Here is a 13,998-nt window from a genome sequence, read left to right as displayed (position 1 = left end):
GGGCACAGTATGACGGTATTTAGGCATTTTAAGGAACTGTTTTTTGGTCACTATATGTTAGTGATATTTGGTCACTATATGTTGGTGATATTTAGGCATGTTATTAACTTATGTTATTTGGTCAATTTATATTGTTATTCGGACACCATATGGTGTTATATAGACAAATATAGAACTATCATTAGAGCACTGTATATTGGTATTATTTGGTCCCTGTATGTTTGTAATATTTGGTCATGGTATGTTAGTATTATTTGGTCACTGTATGTTGGTATTATTTGGTCATGGTATGTTAGTATAGTTTAGTCACTGTATGTTAGTGTTGTTTGGTCACTGTATATTGGTATTATTTGGTCACTGTATATTAATGTTGTTTGGTCGCTGTATCTTGGTATTGCTTGGTCACTGTATGTTAGTGTTGTTTGGTCACTGTATGTTAGTGTTGTTTGGTCACTGTATGGTAGTATTATTTGGTCACTGTATGGTAGTATTATTTGGTCACTGTATGTTAGTGTTGTTTGGTCACTGTATGTTAGTGTTGTTTGGTCACTGTATATTGGTATTATTTGGTCACTGTATGTTAGTATTGTTCGGTCACTGTATGTTAATGTTGTTTGGTCACTGTATGGTAGTATTATTTGGTCACTGTATGTTTGTATTATTTGGTCACTGTATGTTAGTATTATTTGGTCACTGTATGTTAGTATTATTTGGTCACTATATGGTAGTATTATTTGGTCACTGTATGTTTGTATTATTTGGTCACTGTATGGTAGTATTATTTGGTCACTGTATGTTTGTATTATTTGGTCACTGTATGTTTGTATTATTTGGTCACTGTATGTTAGTATTATTTGGTCACTGTATGTTTGTATTATTTGGTCACTGTATGTTAGTGTTGTTTGGTCACTGTATGTTTGTATTGTTTGCTATATAATCATTTTATGGAACTGTTAGGCCCCATTCACACGTCCGTGTCAGTTTTTACTGTCAGGAAATCCTGATCAGGAGACCTCAAATGTCATCAGGAAAGTATCAGGATTTCCTGACAGTAATCCGTTTTTACCATCAGGAAACCATCAGGAAAAACCTTCAGGATTTCCTGATGAGATAATATGGTCTAGTATGCCAACATAAATCACAGGTATCCACACAGCCCCTAGTGTACCTGGATGGCCACAGGCAGCAGAAGTACAACTCCTATCATGACCTGTCAGCAAGGCATGATGGGAGTTGTACTTCTGCAACCTGGATGGCCACAGGCTGCAGAACTACAACTCCCATCATGGCCTGCCAGCAGAGCCATGATGGGAGTTTACTTCTGCAACCTGGATGGCCACAGGCAGCAGAAGTACAACTCCCATCATGGCCTGCCAGCAGAGCCATGATGGGAGTTTACTTCTGCAACCTGGATGGCCACAGGCAGCAGAAGTACAACTCCTATCATGACCTGTCAGCAAGGCATGATGGGAGTTGTACTTCTGCAACCTGGGTGGCCGCAGGCTGAAGAACTACAACTCCCATCATGGCCTGTCAGCAAGGCATGATGGGAGTTGTACGTCTGCAACCTGGATGGCCACAGGCAGCAGAAGTACAACTCCCATCATGACCTGTCAGCAAGGCATGATGGGAGTTGTACTTCTGCAACCTGGATGGCCACAGGCTGCAGAACTACAACTCCCATCATGGCCTGCCAGCAGATGACAGAGAGCCGGAGGTCCGGTGGTGAGTGGCGGCGGGGGAGGCGGGGGCGATCTGCACCGCACTCTGGCCGGCCAGCCCTGTAGTGCCGGGCAGAGTGTGCGGTGCGGTCCGGGGGGGGGGGGGGGGGGGGGGTTGTGGGTGACTGGACGGCGGCCAGAGTGCAGGGCGGGTGGTGGGGGCAGTCCTGTGCTGAGGTCCGGGTCCGGGCTGGCTCTCTACCAATCCGGAATCGCGGGCACTTTCCTGATATACATCAGGAAAATGCCCGTGATTCCGGCGCTCCCATAGACTTCTATGGGGGCGTCCGTGCCGGATTTCCGGACGAAAATAGGACAGGATCTAAAAAATCCGATCCTATTTTCCGGAACGGAAACTGAAAAATCCGGAAGGGTGTCCGTGTCTAATGTTAGCCTATGAGTCCGGAAATCCGTCCGTATTTCCTGATAGGAAATCCGGACAGATTTTCCGGACGTGTGAAGGGGGCCTTATATGGTCACTTTTATAGAGTTGTTAGTCCTTATATGTTGATGTTATTAGGGCACTATATGACGGTATAAAAGCATTTTGTGAACCTGTTTGTATTACTTGATCAACATATAAAGGTATCTAATCATTTTATGGAGCTACTGTTGTTGCTGCCTCTACAAACCTTTACCCTATATATTACAATGGACCAGCACTAGAGATGAGCGAACCGGGTTCAGGTTCGAGTCGATCCGAACCCAAACGATCGGCATTTGATTAGCGGTGGCTGCAGAACTTGGATAAAGCTCTAAGGTTGTCTGGAAAACATGGATACAGCCAATGACTATATCCATGTTTTCCACATAGCCTTAGGGCTTTATCCAACTTCAGCAGCCACCGCTAATCAAATGCCGAAAGTTCGGGTTCGGATGGACTCCAGCATGCTCCAGGTTCGCTCATCTCTAATCAGCACATATAATTAGTACCAGCAAATGATGTAACCAGATGGATGTGATGTCACCAAGTGTTTTTGGCAAAATATATGTGATGATATCACCACCAGAAAAAAACCCCGCCAAGGCTGTTGACTGCAAGTAACTTTTTTTTTTTAAGGATAAAAGGATGTTCTAAGTTGGCCCATCTTAGAGGGACTCTGCTTTTTCCCTTTTAGTGGCTGTGTAGATAATACTCCTAGCATGTCCTCTCATCTAGCATGGTCATAAAGCTTCTATATATAAGCCTAAAACTACTAATGCCTGCCATTGCTCATCACCTTGGAGCCGCTATCATGGTTAATATGTGACTAATACCTGGATCACATGGTTCCATATGGGAGACACCTGTCCTGATGAGTAGTACATGAATTATCTGGTGAAAATGGCGCCAGTCAGCAGTGGGATATATCAGGCTGTGAAGGATCAGTTAGTTATTGAAGTTGATGTTAGAAGCAAAAAAATTGACTAATTATCTGAGATTTTGCCTTCTCAATAAGCTGCTTGCCTATTGTCCTGTAGCCCATCCCAGCCTTGTGCAGGTCTACAATTTTGTCCCTGGTGTCCTTAGACAGCTCTTTGGTCCTGGGGATGGTGGAGAGGCGGGAGTCCTGTGAAAGTAAACAGTAAAATGTACCTATGATAGAAAATCACACACCTCTCCATTCTTTGTAGGTGAAAAAACTTGCAAATTCGGTAGTGATGTGTTAACGATTACATCAGAGCATCTTCACAATGGCCGGTCTTGTGGCTTGTTCCCTGTATGTGGTGGATAGTACCTATCAAAAGGGACCCTGCACAGGACCATGGGCGCCCAAAGCTCATTGAAGCTTGTGAGAGTGCAGACTAGTCCATCTAATCGCATAAAAGAGCTGCTGTAGAGCAAACTGCTGAAAAACTTAGTAGGTGTCAGTTTACATATGACATTGCAGCCTGCTGTATCTTAGAGTTTTGAAATAACAAGTAAAACATAACTTTTAATAAATTGCTCCTTAAAGGTGAGTTCTTAACTAGGTGCCTTGGGGAAGCCATATTAGGCCTTTAAGCTAATACTCCCCAGCGTAAGGGTTTAATTAGGTTTAGATTCCAGATTGGGATGGTTCTTTTTAGGGTTACCACTCTGACTCAGTGCAGGACCATAGCAGTGGGGGTAAAAAGGAAAGTGGTAGGCCCAGAGGCCCCTGGTAAACACCAGCCCCCTTTCATCAACTAGGTCTTTCCATGCTGCCCCTTGTCTATCACCGAAAGTGACTAAGATGAGCATGATAGAACCAGGACTGGAGCATCAACCAAGGGTCTGATGGATCATGTTCTTCATCATGTGGGCGGCTGAGTGTGTGGCGTCACTTACCTGGGGAAAAGATGGCACCAGGATGCACTATGGGAAGAAGACAAGATGGCGGGGCAGTATGATGGACAATGTTCTGCTGGAGACCTTGTGTCCTGGCATCATGTGGATGTTACTGTGATAACTACTACCTACCTGACCATTGTATACACCAAGCCCCCTCTTCGTGGCAGTGAGGCCCCCTAATGGCAGGTGATGCTCCCTCAGTCACATTGCAGATATTGTTTAGGAATGAGGAACATGAGATCAAGGTGGTGATACGGCCTTCAAAATAAAGAACCCATCACCAGAGGAGCTGTAGTGTACACGGTCCTTTACTGACCCCCATGTGTTAGTAAGATCAAAATCTACAAGATCTCAATCTGATCATCTATGGGGTTGTCTTAGATTACCATCCCGAGTTGGTTGGTTTTAGAGCCTATCCTGTGCATCAAAGACCACATCTTCACTTTGTAAAGAACCAAGTCTCAAGGAGCTATCCCAATCCTGGTGCACAGATGTAGATGTGTCATCCATCATACATAGGAATAGTTGGTTTTCATAGTTTATGTTAGCTTGAGCTATTTCAAGGGTTGTTAGCCATAGTTTTTGGATCAATGAGCTACCAAGCTGTTTTCATGACAAGAGCGCCCACTGGTGACAGAAAGCTGGAGTTGACATAAAGGAGATGTCAAGTTCTCCAAAGTCCTAAAAAAAATTTGTCCTTCTAGATGTTGTGCTGAGACTATTGCGTAATTACAATTCCTTTTCCAATGGAGCAGTAGCAAATCGCTAGTCCCCTACTGACGTAACGTCCATTCTTGGTTATTAATACGGTATTGAGATGTTATGTCCCTGGTGGCCCAGTGAGGTTGCGTCAGTTCCTGATTAACCAGAGGTTTTGTGTTCATCTTTGTAGACCCTATGGTTTTGTAGCCATTAGGGTCATTCTTATGTTGGGCTGTGCCCCATTCTGTATTCTGTACCATTGTTGGCATAACACCCCCCCCCACCATGTACTGTCATATAGTATTGCAATGAATAGTGAAGGCTCAGAGTTATTGCCCCAGATAAAGCAAGGCCTATCTGCCACCCTGTATTCTTGCCCCTGTTCCAGGGTGGGAGAACTCACAGTTATTACAACGCTGGAAAAGGGGTGACAACTAGGGAAGAGCGAACCGAACCGTTACGAACCAGATTCGTTACGAACTTTGCAAAAAGTTTGTTACGAAGTTTGTTAAAATCGCAACGGCGTCGCAAAACTGTACTTTAATCAGAGAATAGAACAGGATACAAGGGATTATTACTCCTATAATTCTTTGTATCCTGTTTTTATGTGAATATCAAGGTGTGTGACGTCACTCCAGGAACAGGAAGTGCTTGAGCCTGGCTGCAGTTCCTCATTGTGTTTCCAGACGGCAGAAAGAAAGGAGGTGTACGTTAGGCAGAGAGGGAAAACATATAGATTACATATCCAAACAACTGGATAAGTACAGGGAGAGATAGAGAAGGAGTATATATTGTTTGTGAGAGAAGCAGGAGAGAGGAAGATAAAAAAAAAAATCGCAAGATCCAGGGAAAGCTTGATAAGCCCATACATAGTGAAAGAGGCTGAGAAATCAAGAGTTAGGAAGAGAGAAGGATAGATAGGCATCTAACTCAAAAATTGTGATATCTAGGGAGAGATAGGGAGATAAAAAAAAAGAAATAGGGAGAGAAAAGTGAAAAGAGTCACTCAGGACACGTAGCATTGAACCAGCTACTGTTCCGTGACAGAGAGGAGACGCTAGACGTTGCTGCTCGCTGGGTGCCGTTAACCGCGTATAGCCGCAAGCAAAAAAGTTTAAAAAAAAATTTAAAAAAAAGTTTGTTTGTTTGTTTGTGATCAGCTGTTATAGGGGACGCTAAGTCAGCGCCCCACAAAAGCTGTCCGTTTGTGCTCTGCTGGTTGCCGTCAACCCAGTCTAGCTGCCCGCAACCAAAAAAGTTTAAAAAAAAATTCAAAAAAAAATAAAAAAAGTTTGTTTGTTTGTGATCAGCTGTTATAGGTGACGCTAAGTCAGCGCCCCACAAAAGCTGTCCGTTTTTGCTCTGCTGGTTGCCGTCAAAATAATTGGTTTTCATATTTTATGTTAGCTTGAGATATTTCAAGGGTTGTCAGCCATAGTGGCAGTCAACAACCAGCAAGACCCCCCGTGGCTGGCAGCAAACCACGGTCCTCTGTCGTCTGGCAGTTCTTTCAGCTGGGGACAGATAAGCACATCGCTCTGTGCCTGCTGTGCAACGAGAGGGTCAGTCGTGGCAGGGGTGATAATCTTGGGACAACATCCATGAGGAAGCAGATGGAAAGGCAACACCAACAGGCCTGGAAAAACCGTGACCCAAATACCACCTGCTGTCAGGATGCACCATACACTGCAGATCCCATCATGCAGCATCCTGTCACTGCAACTCAGGCCTCATCAGCCTCAGTTGCCAGCAGCAGCACAGTCTCACTGCCATGTACACCCCTAATGAGGCAGCAATTCCTGACCGAGTCCATGGGCAAACGTCAGGTGTACTCCAGCAGCCATCCCATGGCACAGAAACTAACCGGACACCTGGTTAAGCTGCTGGTGCTTCAGTCCCTGCCATTTAATCTTGTGGACTCCCAGCCTTTCAGGGATTTCATGGCGTGTGCGCACCCCAGATGGCGAGTCCCCAGCCGCAACTACTTCTCTAGCAAAGCTGGCCCATCACTGCACAGTTATGTGAAGAGACAGGTTGGCAACTCATTGGGACTCTCGGTGTCCAAGACTGTGCACCTTAGTGCTGATGTCTGGTCCTCTAATTATGGGCAAGGCCAGTACATGTCCGTTACTGCCCATTGGGTCAACATCCTCCCAGGAGACCATCAGGAAGTTGGCCCATTCTTGCCACTGTCACCTCCACGGTGCTTTAGGGGGCCAGCAGCAGGTAGCACAAGTTCTGCCTCCACCACCACTGCAGTCCAACCTGACCCAGTGTCTTACCACCGATATCAGGCCCGCCGCTCTCAGGCTGTCCTCCATTTGGTGAGCCTGGCTCAACAAAGCCACAGTGGGCAGGAGCTCCTCCGGACCACCAGGGAGGAGATAGCTGAATGGCTGACCCCATGTCGACTAACGGTGGGAAGTGTCGTAGCGGACAACGGGAGGAACATTGTCTCTGCAGTTCAGCGGGGAGGGCTGACTCATACACCTTGTATGGCACATGTGATCAACCTCATAGTGCACAGGTTTCTCCGATCATTTCATGCACTACATGACCTTCTGAGGATGTCACGTAGAGTGTGCAAACATTTCAGCCACTCCTACGCTGCAAGGAACACCCTGCTCAGAATCCAGAGACAGCGCGGTATGCCCCAACATCGGCTAATCTGCGACGTGCCAACCCGCTGGAATTCTGCCCTCCATATGCTCGACTGCCTGTACGAGCAAAGGTCAGCCGTAACAGACTACCTAATGGGGCAATCAGGCAGCTTCACGCCACATTGCGACTTCCAAGTAACACACTGGCAGTTAATGCGGGAAGTCTGCCAATTGTTGATCCCTTTTGAGGACGCGACTCTCTTTGTGAGCAGGCAGGACTATGGGATCAACGACATCATCCCACTCCTCCATGTTCTGGAAAGTGCGCTGAGCAACATCATCAGCGAGGATTCCCAGGCCACAACTCCAAAGCTGAACATCACCTTGAGCCCAGAGCTGGATGAAGTGCAGATGGAGGTTGAAGAGGAGGAAGATGTCTACGGCCAGCCATTCCGCACACCGCCACCTGGCTTCTCTGCCTCTCCATCACATGAGGAGATGGAGGATGAGGTGGTAGAGGAAGAGGAGGAAAACCCCAGAAGACCCTGGAACTATACCAAGGACAGTGGAGAGGAGAGGCGCTCATTGTCCTAGATGGCAAGGTGTCTGCGGGAGTGTCTGCGGAATGATAGCCGGATTGTGGACATCCGCCAGAGGGACCAATACTGGCTGGCCACCCTGTTGGACCCTTGCTTCCGCCGCAAAATGGCAGAATTCTTCCTGCCATCACAGAGGGAGGCTAAACTGGTGTACTACAGGGACATGCTCACCAGTCAGTTGGTCTCAACTTACCTGCGAGACCAGCCAGGTTCCCAGACAACATCCTCTGGGGGGGAACCAGCGCGCTCCACCCCCACCACCACTAGTGGAGGCGTCAGAAGTCGCTACAGCCTGCAAGCCCTCATGAGCGATTTCATGCAGCCAGCTGGTGAAGAAAGGACACAGCACCGGACTCATGGCGTGGACCAGCATGAGCTCAGCCACCAGGTCACTGCCTACCTTGATTCCAACCTACCCCAAAGTGTCACCGAACCCGTGCAGTACTGGGCAGAAAAACTGGAGATTTGGCCTCAACTGGCAGAGTTTGCCTTGGTTCTGCTGTCCTGCCCAGCCAGTAGTGTGGCGTCAGAGAGGGTATTTATTGCGGCGGGTAACATCATAACACCGCAAAGAATGAGGCTCTCTTGCCACAGTGTGGAGATGCTCACTTTTGTTAAGATGAATCGTGCCTGGATTACATCGGATTATACCACCCCCCTGCCTGATGTGAAAGTCACCAGTCACCCGTCTTGCATGGCAATCCGTGTGTCCAAGAAATTGACCTTAATATCCTAAATATGTGCCCAACGTAAAAATCCATAATTTAACTTATTAAGTAATGTTCCCCCCTTAGACCCCAAATTTTTTTTAAAAATCACCTTAAAAATTCCCAACTTAATTCGGATACATTTGAAAAAACAGATCCCCATTTCCAAATTTGATGCCCATGGTGTGTTGGCCATTTAACATCTCCACACCAGATTAATGCCTTGCACCAGTGCACCGTCCAAACCATACCCCAAGAACAGTAGCAACCCTAAAATAATCCCCACGACTATGCTTCACAAAGTGTGGATTTCACCTTTTGTGAACTATAGCTGTGGGGTTCTATCCCTGGCACCCGTGCCAAGGAACACTACTCACCGTTTTGTGAGCGGGTACTAACTGTTCTTGAGGTATTTTGTGGATATTATGAGAGTAGTGAAATCTTGCACCGCAAATCCCGATGGGGTTCTTCTGTGTGCAAATTATTTCACGCCTCTCATGCAGTCACGCGTAGAATAAGGCTGTCTATGGGGTATATATCACGTAGGCTGCTGTCCTTCAACTGTGATATAAAAAAACACCACAGTTAGTTACAGCAACAAACAGTTGCTGAAAGGCCGGTTATCTTGCCTTATTTATGGGTGCCTTTACAATGGGAGGCTTTTTCGTGGTTCCCTGCTGGCTAAAATCCACAGCGCATCGTTGGCTGATTTTATGCCACCTTCAGTACTATGGGGCTGGGCGCAAATACCCAGTTCAGCGCAGAACTGCGTATGTCCGGCCGGCACCCTAGTACTGAATGCCATTTGGTGAACGGTATAAAAAAGCCCTGTGGATTTTACTCAGCAGACCCGCAGCCACATGTGAAGGTACCCATAGGGTGAGGTTTTTTGGGAGTGACAAAAGCAAAGGTGGGAGGTCACTCCCATACCCCATCAGGGGTTTTTACCCTACCCACTTTAAAAGATAAGTCCAGGCAGTCATTAACTTTCTGTACCCTTACTTGACCCAGAAACTTATAAATTGACCGGACTTATCCTTTAAGCCAGCTGGTGACAGCACTTAAAAAACACAAAAGCATACATCCATTGTATTGGAAGCTACACCCGGTTAGGACATCAAACTGGTGTTAAGATATATATATGTGTATCGCCAACAGCCATAGGCCCAGATTCAACAGGTTTGACACCAGAGTAGTTGCGTCAATTTGTAAAGCAAGTGCCAGTGAGGTGTCAATTTAATGAAAATTAGACACGTATTTTTGGATAATGGAACTTGGGTAAAGCCTTCTTGAATCTGTACCTTTTTAAATGTCCTTTCTTCACCTCATGGATTCTGTGGGTGAGGTTCTCTGTATATTTTACCGTATCCGTATCCTGCTAGACTAGGTGTAATGTTAGAGGGTTTTTTTTAACGTTGACTGTCCTGTGCTGAACTCTTCATTAACATGTTGTCATGTTTAAAGAATGATTTTTACAAACGTGCATATCCTTAGCTTCAAACTTTAGTTGTCTGTACTAGGTCCTTCTGGGTCCAAAAGAATACTACTCCTACTAATGCCCCCACAGTCAATTGTCTATTTAGAAACATACTGGATGAAATCAAGAGCTGTGGAAGCTGCCATCTCAACTTGTCTGTTTTTAACAATACTGGCCTGAGAGCCATCAACTGCTGCCTTCTTCTGCTCCTCAACTGGTCTGTTTTTAATAATACTGACATTGAATCAATCAACTGCTGCCTCCGCCTTCTCGTCAAGTAGCCTCTTCTCGATAATACTGGCCTGGAATCGATCAACTGCTGCCTCCTCCTGCTCTTCAAGTAGTCTGTTTTTAATTATACTGGCCTGGAATCGATCAACTGCTGCCTCCTCGTCCTCAAGTAGCCTCTCCTCGATAATACTGGCCTGGAATCAATCAACTGCTGCCTCCTCCTGCTCTTTAAGTAGTCTGTTTTTAATTATACTGGCCTAGAATCGATCAACTGCTGCCTCCTCCTCCTCAAGTAGCCTCTCCTCGATAATACTGGCCTGGAATCAATCAACTGCTGCCTCCTCCTGCTCTTTAAGTAGTCTGTTTTTAATTATACTGGCCTGGAATCGATCAACTGCTGCCTCATCCTCCTCAATTAGCCTCTCCTTCATAATACTGGCCTGGAATCGATCAACTGCTGCCTCCTCCTCCTCAAGTAGCCTCTCCTCGATAATACTGGCATGCAATCAATCAACTGCTGCCTCCTCCTGCTCTTCAAGTAATCTGTTTTTAATTATACTGGCCTGGAATCGATCAACTGCTGCCTCCTCCTCCTCAAGTAGTCTCTCCTCAATAATACTGGCCTGGAATCAATCAACTGCTGCCTCCTCCTGCTCTTCAAGTAGTCTGTTTTTAATTATACTGGCCTGGAATCGATCAACTGCTGCCTTCTCCTGCTGCTGCTCAAATAGTCTGTTTTTAATTATACTGGCCTGGAATCAATCAACTGCTGCCTCCTCCTCCTCCTCAAGTAGCCTCTCCTCAATAATACTGGCCTGGAATCGATCAACTGCTGCCTCCTCCTTCTCCTCAAGTAGCCTCTCCTCAATAATACTGGCCTGGAATTGATCAATGGCTGCCTCCTCCTCAAGTAGCCTCTCCTCGATAATTCTGGCCTGGAATCGATCAACTGCTGCCTCCTCCTCCTCCTCAAGTAGCCTCTCCTCAATAATACTGGCCTGGAATCGATCAACTGCTGCCTCCTCCTCCTCAAGTAGCCTCTCATCGATAATACTAGCCTGGAATCGATCAACTGCTGCCTCCTCCTCAAGTAGCCTCTCCTCAATAATACTGGACTGGAATCAATCAACTGCTGCCTCCTCCTGCTGGTCAACTTGTCTCTTCTCAACAATACTGGCCTGAGAGGCGAGCAATCTACTGCTGTCTCCTCCTGTTCCTCGACTTGTCTCTTCTCAACAATACTGGCCTGAGAGGCGAGCAATCAACTGCTACCTCCTCCTGCTGCTCAACTTGTCTCTTCTCAACAATACTGGCCTGAGAGGCGAGCAATCTACTGCTGCCTCCTCCTGTTCCTCGACTTGTCTCTTCTCAACAATACTGGCCTGAGAGGCGAGCAATCAACTGCTGCCTCCTCCTGCTGCTCAAATTGTCTCTTCTCAACAATACTGGCCTGAGAGGCGAGCAATCTACTGCTGCCTCCTCCTGTTCCTCGACTTGTCTCTTCTCAACAATACTGGCCTGAGAGGCGAGCAATCAACTGCTGCCTCCTCCTGCTGCTCAACTTGTCTCTTCTCAACAATACTGGCCTGAGAAGCGAGCAATCTACTGCTGCCTCCTCCTGTTCCTCGACTTGTCTCTTCTCAACAATACTGGCCTGAGAGGCGAGCAATCTACTGCTGCCTCCTCCTGTTCCTCGACTTGTCTCTTCACAACAATACTGGCCTGAGAGGCGAGTAATCAACTGCTGCCTCCTCCTGCTGCTCAACTACTGGCCTGGGTGCAATCAAGTGCTGCCGCATCCTCCTTGTAAACTTTTTTTTCCAGTATTTTTTGTCACTCTTTTGGCACTTTTATTTACTATATTTTATTAATATTATTCCTATTATTATTATTATTTTTTTTTATTTGTTTTTTCTCATTATTTTTCCATTTTTTTTCCCCCACTATTTTCATTGTAATATCAACTGCAACTGAACGAAACTATACCCTATCACACTCCCACTATTGTAGCTGCAATTATACAGCCGTTAGAGCAAGGTTCGTTTTTGGTTCGGTTTGGACCAATCCGAACTTCACGAAAGTTTGCCGGATCGAACCGAACCGAACTTTTCAAAAGTTCGCTCATCCCTAGTGACAACCTCTCTAAGCATTTTATGGTCAGGACAAGTTGTCACTTCAAGAAGGATAAGGAGTACGGGTAAATCTGGGCCGTGGTTAAAGTGTAGGTAATACACTGCTGGATGTGAACTGTCACGTACATCATTCCACGTAATAAGAATAAGAGAGTAGTAAGAATTAGAGTTGTTTTCGAGCCTTAGGCCCCTTGTGATGAAAAACCTTGAAATGCGTCGGAGACCCACCATAAGAAGTCACATGATTACTAAAAGAAAATAATCTGTGATAATAAATACCTCTCAGGGGATGGAATTCACCTCCATTCACATTATCAGAGGGTCACATGTCACATCCTACGTCTATATCCCAAGTCCAACCTAAAGGATAACATATATCAGTTATGCCTCCAGCACCCTGGGGGTATCCGGACTACACTACTACTGATGGTGTTATACTGTAATGATTACATGTATACTCTGGGGCTATATGGAGTACAGTATTTGTTTTGTTCCCGGACGAGCCCCCAATCCCCCCCCCCTCTCCCCATTATAGTACTAAGGTGTCTCCAGAAAAAAATGCCATCTCTCTAGTGCCACCTATTGGTGGAAGCTCAAGTCTTTTGTGGACTAAGGGAACATTTCCTGGCCTGTAGGACTCCCTATGCCACCATGGTGGTCCCCAATAAGAATAAAATATAACAGAAGAAATATATCTTGCTTTTTTCCTACACTTAGACATAAAAGTAGTAGCCTAGTAGAAGTGTTATGTTTATTGAACTTTTTTTTTTTTGCATTTACATTTATTGTATATTATTTATAATGTATATTTATTGCTCTATTGTGACATCGTTTAGTAGTAGAGGCAGGAACAGCAGTAGTACTAACAGACTAAACATAGACCAGTAAAACCATGACCTATCCTGTATATGTTTTATTACGTTTTCATTGTATTTGTGCATATATTAGCAGTAATACTATTATTATTTTGTCACTATATATTATTAGTAGTAGTTTGCGCACATGGTACAGTTATTACATTATAATGTTTATATTATTGTTTATATGCCTTATTATTAGGGCTAGCACTAGTTATAATAAGACAAGCAAACTTAAAGGGATACTCCACAGATTTTTTTTTTTTGCTTATACATTGCTTTAATAAAGTTATATTACCTTGTAATATAACTTTAAGAAAATAAATGTATAGCTTTTTATATAGCTATTCACTTCCGTTTAGTGGCAGCAGTAATGGGCTACAGGGCTCCCTCTGCTGCCACCAATGTTTGTGTGGGGAACTGCAGGGCTCCCTGTACAGAGGCTGCACGCACTGTATATCTCATAGGCACCTGTATGTATACTGTATATATACTATCTCCCTTATTGACATGACATAACTTCATCTTGTGACTCTGTATCAGTGCCGTCATCTGTCCGCATCCCATCCTCTATATTTATCAGTAATATATAGCGTCCAAACTCCATCCTCTCACCCCGCGGACTGCAATCTCCAAGGCTGGGTCTCATCTCGTGACTGCAATTCCCGAGGCTGGGTCT

This window comes from Dendropsophus ebraccatus, chromosome 1, assembly GCF_027789765.1.
Source record: "Dendropsophus ebraccatus isolate aDenEbr1 chromosome 1, aDenEbr1.pat, whole genome shotgun sequence".
Classification (NCBI taxonomy): domain Eukaryota; kingdom Metazoa; phylum Chordata; class Amphibia; order Anura; family Hylidae; genus Dendropsophus; species Dendropsophus ebraccatus.
Note: the sequence above shows the minus strand (reverse complement) of the source record.